The sequence below is a fragment of the Hordeum vulgare genome, chromosome 3H, assembly GCF_904849725.1.
Source record: "Hordeum vulgare subsp. vulgare chromosome 3H, MorexV3_pseudomolecules_assembly, whole genome shotgun sequence".
Lineage (NCBI taxonomy): Eukaryota > Viridiplantae > Streptophyta > Magnoliopsida > Poales > Poaceae > Hordeum > Hordeum vulgare.
This window is the reverse complement of record NC_058520.1, coordinates 527,896,170-527,917,959: the sequence shown is the minus strand read 5'-3', so window position 1 is coordinate 527,917,959 and position 21,790 is coordinate 527,896,170.

The window sequence follows — 21,790 nt, the reverse complement described above, 5'->3', positions numbered from 1 at the left end:
CATCGTGTATTCTGACCGGCCGCTCCATTCGGACGATGGTCCCGATCTTTTCGGGGTTGACATCGATCCCTCGTTCGGAAACAAAGAAACCGAGTAACTTTCCACTGGGAACACCGAATGAACACTTGGCTGGGTTGAGCTTGATATCGTACCTACGAAGGTTGGCGAATGTTTCTGCCAAGTCAGTCAGCAGGTCGGAACCTTTGCGTGACTTGACTATGATATCATCCATATACGCCTCCACATTCCGACCGATCTGGTCGAGAAGGCATTTTTGGATCATGCGCATAAAGGTTGCTCCTGCATTCTTAAAACCAAATGGCATAGTGATGTAGCAGAAGCACCCGAATGGGGTGATGAAGGCTGTTTTTAATTCATCGGGGCCATACAGACGGATCTGATGATAGCCCGAGTAGGCATCAAGAAATGACAAACGCTCGCAACCCGCAGTCGAATCGACAATTTGATCGATGCGGGGGAGCGGAAAATGGTCTTTCGGGCAGACCTTATTGAGATGCTTGAAGTCGATGCACATTCGGAGCGACTTGTCCTTCTTGGGCACCATGACAACATTGGCGAGCCACTCGGAGTGGTGAACCTCGCGAATGAAGTTGGCTGCCAAAAGCTTGGCCACCTCTTCCCCGATTGCCTTCCTCTTGTGCGCGGCGGACCGGCGCAGGCGTTCTCGGACAGGCCGAGCGGCGGGATCCACGTGCAGTCGGTGCTCAGCCAACTCCCTGGGTACACCTGGTATGTCAGAAGGCTTCCATGCAAAGATGTCCCAGTTCTCACGGAGGAATTGGATGAGCTCGACTTCCTATTTAGGATCGAGGGTGGTGGAGATGTTCGTCGGGGCAGCGGTGTCGTCCGTCGGGTGGATGCTGACCTTCTTCGCCTCTCCCACCGACTGGAATGCGGACTCCGAAGCTGGCTTCTTCGAACGCATCAAGTCAGCGGGGTCGACTGTTTTCTTGTATTCGTCAAACTCGAGGACAGCCATCTGCTGATCGGTGATTCTTGATCCCTGCTGCAGACACTCCTCAGCCCGTTGTCGATTGCCTGTGATAGTGATCACACCTTTCGGGCCTGGCATCTTCAGCTTCAGGTACACGTAACATGGACGGGCCATGAAACGCGCATACGCCGGGCGGCCCAGAATTGCATGGTAAGCGCTCTGGTAGTCCACCACCTCAAACGTCAACTTTTCCTTGCGGAAGTTCTTGTCGGAGCCGAAAACGACGTCCAACGCGATCTGGCCGAGTGACTTGGCCTTTCGTCCACGGACGACTCCGTGGAACAGCATGCTGCTCTCGCTGAGTTTAGACATCGGAATGCCTATCCCCTTGAGAGTGTCAGCGTACATGATGTTCAAACCACTGCCGCCGTCCATGAGGACTTTGCGCAGTCGGACTCCTTCCACCATTAGGTCGACGACCAGAGCTTGCCTCCCTGGGGTGGGCACGTGTGCTGGATGATCCGACTGGTCAAAGGTGATCACAGTCTGAGACCATTTGAGGAACGTGGGGTTGGTCGACGTGGCCATGTTCACCTCCATGTTCACCAGCTTCAGTCCACTCTTGCTCTCAACGTCAGCAAAAATCATCAGTGTTGCATGGACTTGGGGGAACGGATCCTCCTTGTCCTCCTCATCCTGCTCATTGCCCTTTTCACTCGGTTGCCCTTCGCCGAACCCATGGATCAGGAGGCGACATTGCCGAGTGGTATGCTTCGGATATATGGCGTTGCCCTCTTCATCCATCTTCGTGTGAATCGGACATGGCTGGTCCAGGATGGGGTTGTTGAACTGCTTCTTCTTGGGGGTGAACTGAGCCTTCCCCTTGCCTTTGAACTTGGCATTGGTAACAGCTGCGGCTTCTGCCTGCGGAGTGGACGGAGCTTTTTGCTTCTGCTTCCGAGTGTTATTCCCATCTCCATCGGCGACTGTTTTGTGCTTGACTACGGATGCGGTCCTCTTCTTCGCCATTTGCATAGCATGCCGCTATCTCCATCATCTTGCTCATGGAGATGTCGCCTATTCGACCGAACTTCAGGTACAGATCTCTGTACCGCATGCCTGCCTTGAAGGCGCAGACTGCTTGGTGCTCTGTGACGTTCTCCACCGTGTGGTAGAGGGTCGTCCAACGATGAATGAAATCGCGCAGGGGCTCATTCTGCTTCTGGACGCAGTGCTGGAGCTCTACGAGGCCAGCAGGGCGTTTGCACGTCCCTTCGAAGGTCCTGATGAATACTCAGGCCAGATCTGCCCAGCTGTAGATGCTTGAGGGGGCCAATTGGTTCAGCCATGCTCGCGCCGAGCCGTCGAGCATCAGAGGGAGGTGCTTCATGGCGACGTGGTCGTCCCCTCCTCCGATCTGGACTGCCACTCGGTAGTCGTCTAGCCACGTTTCTGGCTTGGACTCTCCTGTAAACTTGCTGATCCCCGTCGCCAATCGGAAGTTGGGAGGGATGTCAGCCGAACGGATGGCTCGACTGAAACACTCGGGACCAGAAACGATGGTCCTGCTTCCACTCGGACGGTCAATATCGTGACCATCGCGGTGGGCTCGGCCCCTGTCGACTCTCCGCTGGGCGATATGCCCTCTCGCGTCGGGCCTTGGGTCGTAAGTGTCACCGACTGAACGCCGATCATCATGATGTCGGGGCCCGTAGGGCCCACCCCGCGGAGGGGTGCGTGAATGGCGACGATCTTCAGGATTTATGGAACGACTGCCTCCCCTGTGTCGCTGATGAGAACCAGGGCTGTGAACTGACCGATGCGTGTTCGCATGAACAGAACTATTGTGGATCCTGTTGTGCGAATGGGAGACCGCCGAATTTTGCTGCTGCGCCGTGTGCGGCAGGGCGCGGATTTGCTCGATCCCCTTGCCAGCCTCTGAATCAGTCGGCTGAAGGGAATCGGCTATCTTGGCAGCGGCAGCCAAGTTGAGGATGGGTGTGCGGAACAACTCCACTTTGCTCCGCCGAGTGTGCCGACTAGCAGAACGGCGCGGTGGACGGCGAGCGCCGGATGTTTCGCCGATCTCGTGCTCGTTCCGGCCAGCTTGGCGGGGACTTTCATGGGAGTTGACCATGTGTACTTCTCCTGCAGGCCCGCGACCCAAGTACTCAGAAGGAAACTCAGTCGGAACCGAGTCCGAGCGCTGGGACGGCGGGGCAACCACAACCGACTCTAGGACCGCCACTTGTGAAGACGCGTTCTGGCGCGCCTGGGCGTGTTGCACCCAACGCTGGAGCCGCGGACGGCGGGACCGCTTGTTGTGGCGCGTGACGGCGGTGTAGGTCGACATCGGAGCCGACTGCTGGAGAAGGAGAATACCGCGGGCGCCGGCACGGAAGTGCGTAGCTCCGCGACGGGGGAGCGCCTCGACGTCGAGAGGGGCGTCCCGAAGCCATGCCGAATCGTCGACGATGAAGGAGAGAGCGCCGAAGAGGATCTCGTGACCCATGCTCGAATCTCCACCGGACGACATGACGAAAATATGTAGTCGCAAACTCGCTGGAAGTCGCTTAGACGCCTGCCCCAAGGTGGGCGCCAACTGTCGTGGGTATAAGTCTGACAGTATATGTGTAGGGTACGAAAGGATGGGCAGAGCCTTAGCTACGGCGAGGTTGTATGAGTTCAGGCCCCTCTACGGTGGAGGTAATAGCCCTACGTCTCAGTGCTCTGGGAGCTTGTTTTCGAGTGGAATATGGATTACAATGAGTTGCTAACCCTTGCACCAGTGGGGGAGGGCGGCTTATATAGAGTGCGCTGCCCTCCACAACGGTTCGGTGCACAGGGGTGGAGTAGTGGCGAATAAATATCTACGTTACAGGTAACGTATGTCTTAAATGCTAATAAAGGCACATGGAAACGTACGACCGTTTCCCTCCACGGGGGTTACGATGCACAGAGTGGAATCCAGTCGGTTAGTTTGATACACTCCGAATGCTCATCTCCGACTGGATGGTGGAGGATTCGTTACCGACTGGATGATGGGAAGTCCTTAATTTAGTCGGAACTGACTAAGGGTCGTATCCCTTATGAAGGGTAGCCCTTGGGTAGGACTTATAGGGCAGGCCTATGACCCTACCCTAGGACTATAACCCCATCAACACGCGAAAACAAAGATTCAAGAGGAGACACACAAAGCACTTTAAGATCTTCGTGATTTGCATCACTAGAACGCACCCTTTTAAACCATTCATGCCTAGCGCGAATTTGGGAGGTTCCTTCTTTGCTCTCATTCATGGAGACACACATAGCTTTCAAAGTTTCATCCAAGTTGACCTTGGGAGGAGCGCATCTAACTTTCAAAGCATCAATATCACAAGACATCCTATCAACGCTCTTAGCCAAATCGTCTATTTTGAGTAGTTTTTCCTCTATGGACGCATTGAAAATCTTTTGAGAGTTGATGAACTCTTTGATATTACTCTCTAAATCAGAGGGTAATTTGTTGTGATTTCCATAAGTGTTGTTGTAGGAATTGCGATAATTGTTAGAGGAGTTACTAGGAAAAAAGGCCTAGGAACATAGTTTCCTCTAAAAGCATTGTCGTTGCCAAAATTGTTCCTACCAACAAAATTCACGTCCAAACTAGCGTTGCTACTCTCAATCAAAGAAGATAGTGGCATGTCATTATGATCTACAGTAGTGTTTCTACTAGTAACCAAAGTCATCAACTCGTCCATCTTAGCACTAAGCGAGTTAATTTCTTCTATAGCGTGCACCTTTTTTCTAGCAGGCGACCTTTCACTATGCCACTGAGAGTAGTTGGTCATGATATTGTCTAGGAGTTTTGTAGCGTCTCCTAACGTGATTTCCATGAACGTTCCACCTGAGGCGGAGTCCAAGATATTGCGAGAAGCGAAATTCAAGCCAGCGTAAAAGATTTGTATAATCATCCACAAACTCAAGCCATGAGCGGGACAATTTCTAATCATAAGCTTCATCCTCTCCCAAGATTGTGCAACGTGTTCATGATCAAGTTGCTTGAAATTCATGATATCGTTACGTAAGGAGATGATCTTAGCCGGCGGAAAATACTTGGATATGTAAGCATCTTTGCACTTATTCCAAGAACCGATACTATTTTTAGGCAAAGAAGAAAACCAAGTTTTTGCGCGATCTCGCAACGAGAAAGGAAAAAGTTTCAACTTAATCACATCATTATCCACATCTCTTTTCTTTTGCATATCACAAAGCTCAATGAAGGTATTGAGATGGGATGCGGCATCTTCACTAGGAAGGCCAGAGAATTTCTCTTTCATAACAAGATTCAGCAAAGCTGCATTGATTTCATACGATTCCGCACTAGTGGCGGGAGCAATCAAAGTACTAATAAAATCATTATTATTAGTGCTCGAGAAGTCGCAAAGTTTGGTGTTTTCAGCCATGATAACTTCAACAAACAAACAAGCACACAAGCAAGCAAGAAAACGGCGAAGGAGAAAGGCAAATGAAAACGGAAAATGTGAAGTGGGGGAGAGGAAAACGAGAGGCAACTGGCAACAAAAGTAAATGCAAGAGATGAGTTTGTGAGACCTACTTGGATAGATCTTGATCTCTCCTCCCCGACAACGGCGCCAGAAATACTTCTGATGTCAGTTGTGCTTCCCCGGCAACGGCGACAGGAATAGTCGTGTCGACGACACCAGGAATCCTTCTGCTACGGCTATGGAGCCTTGCGTTGGTGTTCCCTTGAAGCGGAAAGGGTGATGTAGCACAGCGGTGGTAAGTATTTCCCTCAGTTTGAGAACCAAGGTATCAATCCAGTGGAGGAGTATCACAAGATCCTGCACAAACACAAACAACCTGCTCCCAACGCTATGAAGGGGTTGTCAATCCCTTATAGATTGTTCGCCAAGTGAGAACTGAAAGCAACAAAGTAACAAAGCAAAGTAAAAGCGGAGGTGTAAACGATGGATGTGAATAGACCCCGGGGCCGTCGTGTTTACTAGTGGCTTATCTCATGAAAGCAAGTAGACGGTGGGTGAACAAATTACTGTCGAGCAATTGATAGAACCGCGCAAAGTCGTGACGATATCTATGGCAATGATTATATCTATAGGCATCACGTCCAAAACAAGTAGACCGATACTTTCTGCATCTACTACTATTACTCCACACGTCGACCGCTATCGAGCATGCATCTAGTATATTAAGTCCAAAATAACAGAGTAACACCTTAAGCAAGATGACATGATGTAGATGGACAATCTCATATCAACGACAGAGCCCATCTTGTTACCCTTGATGGCAACTACTTAATGTGTGCCTTGCTGCCCCTACTGTCACTAGGAAAGGTCACCACATGGTAGCACCCAAAACCAAGCACTTCTCCCATTGCAAGAATCATAGATCTAGTTGGCCAAACAAAACCCAAGACTCGGAGAGACTTACAAGGATATCAAATCATGCATATAAGAAATCAGCAAAGACTCAAATATATATCATAGATAATCTGATCACAAATCCACAATTCATCGGATCTCTACAAAGACACCACCAAAGAAGATTACATCGGATAGATCTCCATGAAGATCATGGAGAACTTTGTATTGAAGATCCAAGAGAGAGAAGAAGCCATCTAGCTACTAACTATGGACCCGTAGGTCTGAAGTGAACTACTCACGAGTCATTGGAGGGGCGATGATGATGATGAAGAAGCCCTCCAACTCCAAAGTCCCCTCCGGCAGGGCGCCGGGAATGGTCTCCAGATGAGATCTCGCGGAAACGGAAGCTTGCGGCGGCGGAAAAGTATTTTCAAGGCTCCCCTGATTTTTTGCTGTATTTTAGGGAATATATAGGCCAAAGATCTAGGTCAGGGGGCGGCCAGGGAGGCCACAAGCCCTGGCACCGCCGCCTCCCCCTGGTGGCGGAGTGGGGGCTTGTGCGCTCCCAGGAGCCCTCGTGGCTTGGCCCACAGGCCCCCTGACCTTCTTCCGTTCGGGAAAAAAATCATTTCGTGGATTTTATTCCGTTTGGACTCTGTTCCAAAATCAGATCTGGAAAGAGCCAAAAACACACACAAAACAAGAACTGGCGCTTGGCACTGAATTAATAAGTTAGTCCCAAAAAAGATATAAAAGGTACATAGAACATCCAAAGATGGCAAGATACCAGCGTGAAACCATCAAAAATTATAGATACGTTTGAGACGTATCAATAGGATACCCAAAACAGTTGGGAATACCTCCTATCTCATATCCGAAAGCAAAGTGTTTGTTTCCATAAAAGGGTCCTTTATCGAGAAAAAGTTTCTCTCGAAAGAATTGAGTGGGAGGATGGTGGAACTTGATGATTTTATTGAACCATCACTTCAACGAGTGTGTAGGAGGGCGTAGGAAGTTGTTCCTGTGGCGCCTACACGAATTGAAGTGGAAGCTAATGATAGTGATCATAAAGCTTCGGATCAAGGTACTACAAATCTCATAGGTCGACAAGGTCACGTACTGCTCCAGAGTGGTACGGTAACCCTGTCTTGGAGGTCATGTTGTTGGACAACAATGAAACTACGAGCTATGGAGAAGCGATGGTGGGTCTGGATTCCGACGAATGGACGAAGGTCATGAAATCTGAGAGAGGATCCATGTATGAAAACAAAGTGTAGACTTTGGAAGAACTACTTGATGGTCGTAAGGCTGTTGGGTACAGATGGATTTTTAAAAAGAAGACAAACGATGATGGTGAAAAGTCACCATTAAGAAAGCTCGACTTGTCGCAAAGATGTTTCTAATAAGTTGAAAGAGTTGACTACAATGACACTTTCTTACTCGTAGCGATGCTAAAAGTCTGTTGGAATTGTGTTAGCAGTTGCTGCATTATTTATGAAATCTTGCAGATAGGATGTCAAAACATTGTTTCCTCGACGGTCTCCTTGAGGAAAGGTTGTATGTGATACAATTAGAAGGTTTTGTCAATCCTAAGGATGCTAACAAGTATGCAAGCTCCGGCGATCCTTCTATGGACTGGAGCAAGCATCTCGGAGTTGGAATATACGCGTTGATGAGATGATCAAAGTTTTTGGGTTTATACAAGGTTTATGAGAAACTTGTATTTCCAAAGAAGTGAGTGGGAGCACTATAGAATTTCTGGTTACAATATGTGATTGACATATTGTTGATCGAAAATAATGTAGAATTTCTGGAAATCATAAAGGGTTGTTTGAAAGGAGTTTTTCAAAGGAAAACCTGGATTAAGCTACTTGAACATTTAGCATTAAGATCTATAGAGATAGATCAAGATGCTTGATAAAAAACTTTCAATGAAATGCATACCTTGATAAGTTTTTGAAGGAGTTCAAAATAGATCGGCAAAGAATGAGTTGTTGGCTGTGTTGTAAGGTGCGAATTTGAGTAAGACTCCAAAGCTTGACCACGGCAGAAGAAAGAGAAATGACGAAGGTCATCCCCTATGCATTAGCCGTAGGCTCTATAGTATGTTGTGCTGTGTACCACACCTGATGTGTGTCTTGCCATGAATCTGTCAAAGGGTACAAAAGTGATCCCCGAATGGATTACTGGACAGCGGTCAAAAGTTATCCTTAGTAACTAGTGGACTAAGGAATTTTTCTCGATTATGGAGGTGATAAAAGAGTTCGTCGTAAAGGGTTACCTCGATGCAAGATTTGACACTAATCCAGATGACTCTGAGTAGTAAACCGAATTCGTATAGTGGAACAGTCATTTGAAATAGTTCCAAATGGCGCGTGGTAGCAACATCTATATGATGACATAGAGATTTGTAAAGCACACACGGATCTGAAAGGTTCACACCCGTTGAATAAAAACCTCTCTCACAAGCAAGACATGATCGAACCCCAGAACTATATGGGTGTTATATTCATTGCAATCACATAGTGATGTGAACAAGATTATTAACTCTAGTGCAAGTGGGAGACTGTTGGAAATATGCCCTAGAGGCAATAATATATTGGTTATTATTATATTTCCCTATTCATAATAATCGTTTATTATCCATGCTATAGTTGTATTGATTGGAAACTCAAATACATGTGTGGATACATAGACAACACACTGTCCCTAGTGAGCCTCTAGTTAACTAGCTCGTTGATCAAAGATGGTCAAGGTTTCTTGGCCATAGACAAGTGTTGTCAGTTGATAACGGGGTCACATCATTAGGAGAATTATGTGACGGACAAGACCCAAACTATGAACATAGCATATGATCGTGACAGTTTATTGCTACTGTTTTCTGCATGTCAATGTATCTGTTCCTATGACCATGAGATCATGCAACTCCCGAACAGCAGAGGAATACCTTGTGTGTATCAAACGTCGCAACGTAACTGGGTGACTATAAAGGTGCTGTACAGGTATCTCCAAAGGTGTTTGTTGGGTTGGCATGGATCAAGACTCGGTTTTGTCACTCCGTGTGACGGAGAGGTATCTCGGGGCCCACTCGGTAATACAACATCACAACAAGCCTTGCAAGCAATGTGACTAAGGAGTTAGTCACGGGATCTTGTATTACGGAACGAGTAAAGAGACTTTCCGGTAACGAGATTGAACTAGGTATGGAGATACCGACGATCGAATCTCGGGCAAGTAACATACCGAAGGACAAAGGGAACAACAATACAGGATTAACTGAATCCTTGACATAGAGGTTCAACCGATAGAGACCTTCGTAGAATATGTAGGAGCCAATATGGACATCCAGGTCCCGCTATTGGTTATTGACTAGAGAATGTCTCAGGTCATGTCCACATAGTTCTCGAACTCGTAGGGTCCGCACACTTAAGCTTCGGTGACGTTTCGGTATAGTTGAGTTATAGATGTTGGTAACCGGAAGTTGTTTGGAGTCCCGGATGAGATCCCGGACGTCACGAGGAGCTCCGGAATGGTCCGGAGGTAAATATTGATATATAGGAAGTCCTATTTTGGTCACTAGAAAAGTTTCTGGTACTTCAGTAGTGTACCGGGAGTGCCGGGAGGGTACCGGGGACCATTGGGAGGGGTGTCACGCTGATACGTCTCAAACGTATCTATAATTTTTGATGGTTTCACGTTGTTATCTTGTCAACTTTGGATGTTTTGTTTATCTTTTATATCTTTTTTGGGACTAACTTATTAACTCAGTGCCAAGTGCCAGTTCCTGTTTTTTCTGTGTTTTTGACTCTTTTCAGATCTGATTTTGGAACGGAGTCCAAACGGAATAAAATCCCCAAAATATTTTTTTCCAAAACAGAAGAAGATCGGGAGGCTTGAGGGCCAAGCAAGTGGGCCCACAGGGAGCCCACAAGCCATGTTGCCGCGGCCAGGGGGGAGGTCGCGGCAACCAAGCTTGTGGCCTCCCTGGTGCTCCCCTGCCCTAGGTCTTTGTCCTATAAATTCCCTAAAAATCCAGAAAAAAATTAGGGCGTCCACGAAAACACTTTTCCGCCGCCGCAAGCTTCCGTTTCCGCGAGATCTCATCTGGAGACCATTCCCGGCGCCCTGCCGGAGGGGACTTTGGAGTTGGAGGGCTTCTTCATCATCATCATCGCCCCTCCAATGACTCGTGAGTAGTTCACTTCAGACCTACGGGTCCGTAGTTAGTAGCTAGATGGCTTCTTCTCTCTCTTGGATCTTCAATACGAAGTTCTCCATGATCTTCATGGAGATCTATCCGATGTAATCCTCTTTGGCGGTGTGTTTGTCGAGATCCGATGAATTGTGGATTTGTGATCAGATTATCTATGATATATATTTGAGTCTTTGCTGATTTTTTTATATGCATGATTTGATATCCTTGTAAGTCTCTTCGAGTCTTGGTTTTTTTTTTGGCCAACTAGATCTATGATTCTTGCAATGGGAGAAGTGCTTGGTTTTGGGTTCTTACCGTGTGGTGACCTTTCCCAGTGATAATAGGGGCAGCAAGGCACACATCGTGTAGTTGCCATCAAGGGTAACAAGATGGGCTTTGTCGTATATATGAGATTGTCCATCTACATCATGCCATCTTGCTTAAGGTGTTACTCTGTTCTTTTGGACTTAATACACTAGATGCATGCTCGATAGCGGTCGACGTGTGGAGTAATAGTAGTAGATGCAGAAAGTATCGGTCTACTTGTTTTGGACATGATGCCTATAGATATAATCATTGCCATAGATATCATCATGACTTTGCGCGGTTCTATCAATTGCTCGACAGTAATTCGTTCACCCACCGTCTACTTGCTTTCATGAGAGAAGCCACTAGTGAACACTACGGCCCCCGGGTCTATTCACACCTATCGTTTCCACTTTTGCTTTTACTTTGCTTTGTTACTTTGTTGCTTTCAGTTCTCACTTGGCAAACAATCTATAAGGGATTGACAACCCCTTTATAGCGTTGGGAGCAAGCTCTTTGTGTTTGTGCAGGCACTTGTGATACTCCTTCACTGGATCGATACCTTGGTTCTCAAAACTGAGGGAAACACTTACCGCCGCTGTGCTACATCACCCTTTCCGCTTCGAGGGAACACCAACGCAAGGCTCCAAGGCCACGGGGGAATCCTTTGCATATTTTCCTAGGAAGTCCCTAAGGCCTCGTTTGGTTAAGGGGGATTGGGGAGGTTTTGTGAGGAAAATCTCCGGGAGGGCCAGAAACCCCACAGATCCTCGGGCGCCCATTTGGTAGGAGGGGTTTGCTTAGCCCAATCCCCTCCGTTCCCCTTCAATCCCTTCCTATCCATGTGTTTCAAAACCCTCCTCGGGGGACTAGTGGAAGCAAAACCCTGGGGATTTGAGAGGATTGGGTGGAACAAAGGGATTCACCCAATCCCCTGAAATCCCTCCCTCTCAAAACCCCCCCAATCCCCCTTAACCAAACGAGGCCTAAAGGCATAGCCGTAGCATAAGGATTCCTGGTGCCGCAACACGCTTGTTTCTGGCGCCGTTGGAAGGTCTTTTTTTGCAGTAGCACACGCCCCGAGGGGCCTCATGGGCTGTGGGAGGATACAAACCAGCCTCTAGGGGGCTGGCCTAATCCCCCACTAAGGCCCATGAGGTTTGAGAAGGAAAAAACCCAAAGGTGTAAGAGGAGGAAAGGGTTTCCAAGTGGAGAGGAGGAATCCTACTCCTAGTAGGATTGGAGTAGGACTCCTCCACCTCCAATTGCGGGCAAACCTTTAGGGTTTGAGGCTGCCTCCTCCCCTCCCTCCCTCCTATATATACTAGAGGAGTTAGAGGCAACCCTAACCCTAATTGCCACGTGCTCATTCTACTTCTCTCTAGATCTGTTTCTCCTCTAGTCTAGTTTGGCGCTGCTTAGGTGAAGCCCTGCTGGATTAGTTCACCACCACCACCATCATGCCGTCGTGCTGGAGAACTCATCTACCTCTCCGCCCCTCTTGCTGGATCAACAAGGCAGGGAGCGTCATCGAGCTGTACGTGTGCTGAACGCGGAGGTGTCGTCCGTTCGACACTAGATCGGGATGGATCGTGATGGGATCGCGGGACGAATCGTGATGAGATCGCGGGACGGGCTGTGATTTGGATGGAGAAGATGTTCCACTGCATCAACCGCGTTATATACGCTTCCGCTTAGCGATCTAAAGGGTATGTAGATTCACTCTCTCCTCTCGTAGATGATCATCATCATGGATAGGTATTGCGTGCGCGTAGGATTTTTTTTGTTTCCCATGCGACGTTACCCAACACAAACGTCATAACATAACTGGGTGACTATAAATATTCTATACAGGTATCTTCGAGGGTGTGTGTGTAGTTGACATGGATCAAGACTGGGATTTGTCACTCCTAATGTGGCTAATCGGTAATGTCACTTTGGGGCCCACTCGGTAATGCAACATCACAATAAGCTTGCAAGCAATGTGGCTAAGGAGTTAGTCACGGGATCTTGTATTATGGAATGAGTAAAGAGACTTGCTAGTAACGAGATTGAACTAGGTATGGAGATACCAACAATCGAATCTTGGGCAAGTAACATACCGTTGGACAAAGGGAACTACATACAGGATTGTCTGAATCCTTGACATTGTGGTTCGACCAATAATGATCTTCATGGAATATGCGGGAACCAATATGGGCATCCAGGTCTCACTATTGGTTATTGAATAGAGAGGTGTCTCGGTCATGTCCACGTGAATCTCGAACCCGTAGGGTCCGCAAATTTAACGCTCGATTGATGCTAGCTAGAGTAGTATTGGGACATGTACGTTGGTGACCGAATGTTGTTCGGAGTACCGGATGATATCTCGGACGTCACAAGGAGTTCCAAAATGGTCTGAAGGTAAATATTTTTATATAGGAAGTCCTATTTTGCCTATCGAAAAAGTTCCGAGCATTACCGATAGTGTACCGGAGTCCCGAAAGGGTGCCATGTGTTTAACCCAGGGGTCCCACCTGCCCCATGGGCCCACATGGCTATAGGGGTGGCGTCCTAGCCACCCTAGGCCAGGGGCACCAGACCCTAGAGGCCAAATTGGCTTGGGGGAAAGAGTCCCAAAGGGACAAGGCACCCCAGAGGTGCCTTGGAGGAGGGGGACTCCTCCCTTCCTTGTGAAGGGAGGACTCCACCCTAGCAGTTGGCCCTCCTTGGAGGAGGGGCCAAGGGCTGCAACCTAAACCTGCCCCTTGCCTCCTATATGTAGTAGAGGATAGGGGGAGGGATGTACACAACAATTCTCACGTCGTGTGTCCTCCCTTCTCTCCCATTCTTCCTCGTTAGCAGTTTCGAAGGTGCTTGGTGAAACCCTGTTGGGATTGCTCCACCACCATCTCCACCACGCGGTCGTGCTGGTTGAGATCCCATCTACTTCTCCTTCCTCTCTTGCTGGATCAAGAAGGAGGAGACGTCATCGAGCAGCACATGTGCTGAACACGAAGGTGCCGTCCGTTTGACGCTAGATCGGATCGAATCGCAATTGGATCGTGAAGAGTGCGACTACATCAACCACGTTATCTAAGTTTTCGCTTAGCGATCTACAAGGTATATAGATTCACTTTCCCTCTCATGGATGTTGATCTCCATAGATAGATCTTCGGTGCATGTAGATTTTTTTTTGTTTTCCATGCAACATTCCTCAACAACTCCATCGGACCGATGATGGAGAAGGGGAGATTTGGAGGCTCCTGTACCGCGATGATCCAGCTCCAAAGGATCCGAACACCCGATGCGTCGACGCTATGAAGTTGCAACAAACAGATCCTGCCCTAGATTTGGGTTAGATATGAGAGACGCCGGCCAGAGCAAGCATTTGAGGCCTGTTTAAAGAGTCTGTTTGGATGGCATTTTTTAAAACCGTTTGATCGGATGATTAAGGTATGTTTTGTTGGAAATATGAGCAATTTACCATAGGATTTTATTAAAAGAAAAGCTAGGATAAACATAACCATCATAATAAAGACGGAAAAAGGCATGCAATATAGAGACTAGATGACAAAAGATATGTGCACATATGATCTAAAAAAGAACATATGTGTAACCGTTCTATATAGACAAGGTATCATATGAAGTGATGGGCAGAAACGTAACATATCTAGAAGAGATACTATAGCAAAAAGTTGCGGTAGGAACTGAAAGAAGAAGAACATGAGTACGTACTGAGTTGCAGCAGCAGTAGGATTGGTGTTGGCGTTGTCGTTGGCCATGTTACCAGAGGTGGTCGACGTCGGGGAAGTAGTTGTCGTCCGGGAAGAAATCGTTGGTGTTCGTGATGGAAGCCAGTAGTCGCGCTGAGCGCTCCCCAAAAACCTTATCGCCCTTCTCCCGTACAGGACTCGATGAGACGGAGTTTCGGAGGCCTACTGTCCCGACGAACGGTCTTTTATAGGCGCAGGAGAAGGAGGCTAGAGGACTTTCGTATACCAGTCGTGTGTGGCAAAAATTTAGTTCGGCTCGGCTCATTCCCGGGGCGCGTCGTGACGAGGCGAGGCGGACGGCGGCGGAGGAGGAGCGCGCGTGTATGTCTCTCTTGTTCTCAAGCTCATACATGTGTGGAAACATCCTCCCTTATAAGGAGGTCCAACTCCCACTAAGCTAGCAATGTGGGACTAAACATTTCCACCTCTTGTCTTGCACAAATGGGCTGCATGGGCCTCTAGGATGTATTAGGAATTTTCTGAAATCATGTATATTGGGCTGGCCCATATTTGGACAAAATTCCAGCAATCCCCCACCAGATCCCAGAGGCACACAAAATTTGCCTTTGGTTCCAAAACACTGTTTTATATACCGATACTGTAGTGGAGACTGTTAAGTTAAACTTCGACCTAGAACTCTATGCTACACTAGTAAGCAACTTGAACAGTGGACTAGGCCTTGAACTGCAAGTTTTCTGCGAAACTAGCTTCACACAGAGGTTTGATCGATACTAGGCTACCGTGGGACTTCCCTGTGGGTGGAGCTTATGCGTCATACTCCGAGACCTTTCATGAGTTTACTAGAGAGCACCCTACCCTCATAGATTGCGACGTTAACAATCAGACTCATATAGGTATGTTCTTCAAAAGATGTTCTGCAGGATAACATCTCTGCTTCAATAAGCCACTTAGAACATATTAAGATGTATATCAACCTGCCATGCAGTTTAGGAAAGTATTGCATCTTCATGGAGTGGTATTATTAATGATAAGGATACTTTCCTCTCATTTGACCAACAGCTTGTCTTCGAGATCTAATTCACGGGATCTCCGATCACAAAGAATAGGTTACCACTGTGAACAACTCAAATTGTGGGTCTCATACCCATCTCCCTCGATGCATTTTCTATCACATTACGTGATAGACCCTTAGTAAAAGGATCTTCCAGATTTTTAGATGTTTGGATATAATCCAATGCAGTTTCTCATTTTCCTGACAGATTTTAACCTTCTCTGAATGTGTCTTGATGACTTCATGTTATCCTTTGAGCTGCTCACTTTCGTGATCACAATTTGATTGTCGCAGTTCATAAGGATACCCGGTACAGGTATCTCGACAACCGGCAAGTCACTCAAGATCCGGCGAAGCCAATCTGCTTCGACCGTAGCTGTATCTAGTGTTGTGAGTTCTACTTCCATTGTTGACCTTGTTAAGATCGTTTGCTTGCAAGAATTCCAAGAAACAGCGCCACCTCCATGAGTGAATACATATCCGCTCGTGGCCTTTATCTCATCAGCATCAAAGATCCAGTTTGAATCACTATACCCTTCAAGCACCTTTGGGTGTCCAGTATAGTGAATTCCATAATTTGCAGTGCCTTTCAAATAACGCAAAAATCTCTCTAGAGCTTTCCAATGCACATCTCCTGGTTTTGAGACAAACCGACTCAGTTTGCTAACAGCAAAAGAGATGTCAGGTCTTGTAGCACTGGCTAAGTACATAAGCGAGCCAATAATCTGAGAATATTTCAATTGGTCTCTAGCAATTCTTCGATTCTTTCGAAGCAGCACGCTCGCATCATATGGTGTGGGAGAGGACTTGCAGTCACTATACCCAAAGCGACTCAAGATCTTTTCCACATAGTGAGATTGAAGCAACGTAATCCCACCATCTTCGTCTCTTAACAACTTGATGTTCAGAATGACATCAGCAACTCCTAAATCCTTCATCTCAAAACAATGAGATAGGAAATCCTTGACCTCTTTAATAACATTCAGATTTGTTTCGGAAATCAGTATGTCATCAACATACAAGCAAAGGATAACTCCCTCGCCCCCACCATGGCGATAGTACACACATTTATCAGCTTCGTTTACAACAAAGCCTGCAGTTGTGAGAGTTCTTTCAAAATTCTCATGCCACTGCTTGGGTGCTTGCTTAAGTCCATATAAAGACTTTAGCAACTTGCATACTTTCCCTTCCTCACCATCTACTACAAACCCATATGGTTGTTCCATGTAAATTTCCTCATCCAACTATCCATTTAGGAAAGCAGTCTTAACATCCATTTGATGAACGAGAAGACCATGTGAGGCGGCTAGTGAAAGTAGTACTCGAATAGTGGTCAGTCGAGCCACGGGTGAGTAAGTATCAAAGAAGTCTTCACCTTCCTTTTGGGTATAACCCTTAGCCACGAGATGTGCCTTGTACTTTTCGATAGTACCATCAGGCCTAAGCTTCTTCTTGAATACCCATTTGCATCCTATAGGTTTGCACCCATAAGGAGGATCAGTGATGTCCCAAGTTTCATTTGCCAAGATGGAATCCATCTCACTACGGACTGCTTCCTTCCAGTACTCACCATCTTCAGACGCATAGGCCTGTGAAATAGAACCGGGAGTGTCATCTATGAGATACACAAGAAAATCATCACCAAAGGACTTTGGAGTCCTCTGTCTCTTGCTCCTGGTAGGAACTTCATTATTCTCCTCCACAATATTTTCAAAGTGTTCCATCGAAATGATAGGTTCAGTAATTGTGACTATTTCATGGTTTGATGAATTAGGCATCTCCTGATTAGATGAGGTAGCTATATCCTTCATGGGAAAGATATCTTCGAAGAAAGTCGCATCATTCGACTCCATGATTGTACCGACATGCATGTCAGATACCTCAGATTTTACAACCAAGAATCTATATCCAATGCTATGAAAAGCATATCCCAGAAAAACACAATCCACAGTTTTTGGTCCTAGCTTGCGCTTCTTGGGGATTGGCACATTGACTTTCGCCAAACAACCCCAGGTTCGTAGATAAGAGAGTTTTAACCTTTTCTTTTCCCATTCCTCAAATGGAGTTATCTCTTTGTTCTCTGTGGGAACTCGATTCAGGACATGATATGCAGTCAATATCGCCTCCCCCCGCCATGCCTTGGAGAGACCCAATGTATCTAACATGGCGTTAACCAAATCAGTTAGAGTACGGTTCTTTCTTTCGGCTATCCCATTTGATTGAGGTGAATAGGGAGGCGTCCTCTCATGGATTATACCATGTTCAGCACAAAAAGAATCAAATTCATTTGAGAAATACTCTCCACCACGATCGGACCTAAGCCTCTTGATTTTTCGATCAAGTTGGTTTTCTACTTCAGCTTTGTAGATCTTGAAAAAAATTCAAAGCCTCATCCTTAGATTTCAGAAGATACACTCGACAGTATCTAGTGGAGTCATCAATTAGTATCATGAAATATTTCTTTCCACCTTTTGTCAAAATGCCATTCATTTCACATAGATCTGAATGTATGAGCTCTAGCGGTGCTAGATTTCTCGTTTCGACAGTCGTGTGAGACTTACGAGGTTGTTTGGCTTGCACACAAACTTGACACTTAGATCCCTTGACGGTGTTAAAGATAGGGAGTAAGTTCAATTTGACTAGTCGCGACATCCAACCAAAATTAACATGACAAAGACGTGAATGCCATACATTTGATTCACTATTGTTGTAAACATGATTAACAACTTTATTGCAAACGTCTGCCAAGGATAAACGGAACATGCCTCCTGACTCGTAGCCCTTACCAACAAAAGTTCCATACTTGGATATTACAAATTTATTAGACTCAAAGACAAGCTTGTAGCCATCTCTACACAAAAGAGATCCGCTAACAAGATTTTTATTGACGGAGGGGACATAATGCACGTTCTTCAGCCGCACGACCTTTTCCGAAGTAAACTTCAGATCGACCGTGCCAACACCACGAACAGAAGCACGTGAACCGTAGCCCATCAGGACGGTGGAAGTCCATGCGGACCGATAAGATGAAAACATGGAAATATCACCGCATATATGCACATTAGCACCCGTGTCAATCAACCAATCAGGAAAATGACATACTGAAAGAATAGTGGGTAATATATCATACCCAACATCCTCAACGTCAGTGTCAGCAATGACGACATTAGCAGACTTGCCGCCTTTCCCATGTTGACGCTTGTCATAACAATTAGGGCAGTTAGGTGCCCAATGATCAGGATCACGCACACATGACAGACACCTTTCTTCTTGTCATTCTTCTTCTTGAAGTTGGTGTGCTGTGCAGCCTTGTTCTTCCCATTGAACTTTGCTTTATCATGAAACTTGCCCTTGTTCTTGAAATTGTGGGGCTGGAAGTTTTTCTTCTGTACCAGATTGGCACTAGAACCTCCCTGAATAGCTCGAGCACGTGTGTCTTTTGCTCTCGCCTTTTCTTCCACATCAAGAGTACCTATGAGATCCAGAACGGAAAACTCCTGTCTCTTATGCTTCAGTAAGGTAGCAAAGTTCCTCCACAAAGGAGGAAGTTTAGTGATGATGCCTCCGCAACAAACTTGTCTGGTAGCATGCAATTGAAGTGCTCAAGTTCTCTTGCAAATGACTGTATTTCGTGAGCTTGCTCAACCACAGAGCGCTCTTCAGTCATCCTGTAGTCAGAGAATTGTTCCATGATGTACAGCTCAGTGCCAGCATCCGAGACCCCAAACTTGGTCTCGAGTGCATCCCACATATCTTTTCCATTATCAATTGACGCATAAGCATCAACTATGTTCTCACCAAGAACGCTCAAGAGAGCAGCCTTAAACAAGGTATCCATTTTCTGAAAAGCTAGCTCGTGTTGAGCATCATGATCTCCTTCAGGTTTGCCAATAGTGGCGTCATAGCAGCTCATGGTTTGAAACCATAGAACAGCTCTCACGCGCGATCTCTTGTAGTGAACACCCTCAAACATAGGAGGTCTCATGGAGGCAGCAAAACCACTCGGGTAAATTGCCTATAATAAGGTTTTTGGATTGTTGGAAATATGAGCAATTTACCATAGGATTTTATTAAAAGAAAAGCTAGGATAAACATAACCATCATAATAAAGTCGGAAAAGGCATGCAATATAGAGATGAGATGGCAAAAGATATGTGCACATATGATATAGAAAAGAACATATGTGTAACCGTTCTATATAGACAAGGTATCATATGAAGTGATGGGCAGAAACATAACATATCTAGAAGAGATGCTATATCAAGAAGTTGCGGTAGGAACTGAAAGAAGAAGAACATGAGTACTTAGTGAGTTGCAACAACAGTAGAATTGGTGTTGGCGTTGTCGTTGGCCATGTTACCAGAGAGGTGGTCGACGTCGGGGAAGTAGTCGTCGTCCGGGAAGAAATCGTCGGTGTCCGTGATGGAAGCCAGTAGTCGCGTCGAGCGCTCCCCAAAAACACGAACGGTGCACGCCGCAAGACGGGATGGGGAAGAACGTAGAAGCAGCACAGAGAAAGGAACCGGTGGCGAGAGGGAACTTCTGATGCGTCTTTCTGGAGAGGAGCGACCTCTCTTTTATAGGCGCAGGAGAAGGAGGCGAGAGGACTTTCGTATACCAGTCGTGTGTGGCAAAAATTTAGTTCGGCTCATTCCCGCAACCCGCGTCGTGACGAGGCGAGGCAGAGGAGCGCGCGTGTATGTCTCTCTTGTTTTCAAGCTCATACACAGGCCCGACCTTGAGGGGGGGCGAGAGGGGCGGCCGCCCCGGGCCCCCGACTCCAAGGGGCCCCCGGCCAAGAGATCCTAGGCCCTGAATGCTGAGTATTTACTCCCACGCGAAAACTGAGCCTGGATGTCATTTTCATTGCTGCTACGATCCAGAAATAGATCAATCACTGCATGCGATTAACTAGGGAGTAATTACGAAAAAAATTGCTCCTGATTTCCTTCCTTAACAAACCAGCCGGAAATTGTGCGTCAAATTATCTTTTGTTTGGAAGATGTGCGCCCAATTTTTGAAGTAACTAAATACCGTACAACCAGGTCAGGTCCTTCAAAACGAAAGAGATCAACCAAAAGGAGGCAATGATACACGCGGGGAACATAAGTTGAGAGAAAGAGAATATATCGCCGCCTGATACACATCTGCTGTGTGTGCATGGCAGCGCCTTGAGCTCGACGAGAGCCGGCCGGACCGCCGGAGATATCCTCAGAAGACCTCGCACGCGACCTCGCCGACTCGCTGAGAGGGCAAAGGCACCATTACAGTTCTAGAGAAGATACGGTATGCCTCTCATCTTTATGTATGTCGTATGAGATTTTACTACAATCATTTATTAAAATTTATAAGTGATCACCAAAATTTCCTGTCATTGTTGCACCTAGGACATTAACATCTATTCATTAGAAATTGTTTATGAATACAAGTTGATAATATATTCATTAGATATTTTTTATGATACATGTTATTGGAGTTATAATTTATGTATTTGGTGGCTCACCGGTAGTTACTATGAAGTGATAAACAACTACAAATTTAGAAGACAAGGATTTTACATAATACGATGTTGACATCAATATGTATCATAACAGCGTGAGTAATCATGGGTTAAAACTTAAAAGATCGAATAAACTAATATGTCCAACAGCTTTGTTATTCAAATTATCCAAAAAAGATGTTCATATAAAATAAAAATTATTGTATTTCCTTCAGCTAATAATTCAAAAAATCTTTTTCGTATACATTTTATGGTCTACATTAAGGGCCCCTGGGTTATAATTTTGCCCCGGGCCCCCAAATTCTCAGGGCCGACCCTGCTCATACATGTGTGGAAACATCCTCCCTTATAAGGAGGTCCAACTTCCACTAAACTAGCAATGTGGGACTAAACATTTCCACCTCTTGTCTTGCACAAATGGGCTGCGTGAGCCTTTAGGATTTATTAGAAATTTTCTGAAATCATGTATATTGGGCTGACCCATATTTAAACAAAATTCCAGCATGTTTTGACCTTTTGGGGGCGTCCAACCGTATATGCTTTTAGTAGTGGTGATTCAAGACTAGTTATCTTTTTTATTTCCCTGTTGGAACGTGAGAAATGGCAAAACGATAAAAGATTGCAATCGAAGGGCCCCTTCCCCGCACCTCTTTCTTGAGCGGTCCAAAACACGGAGCGACATC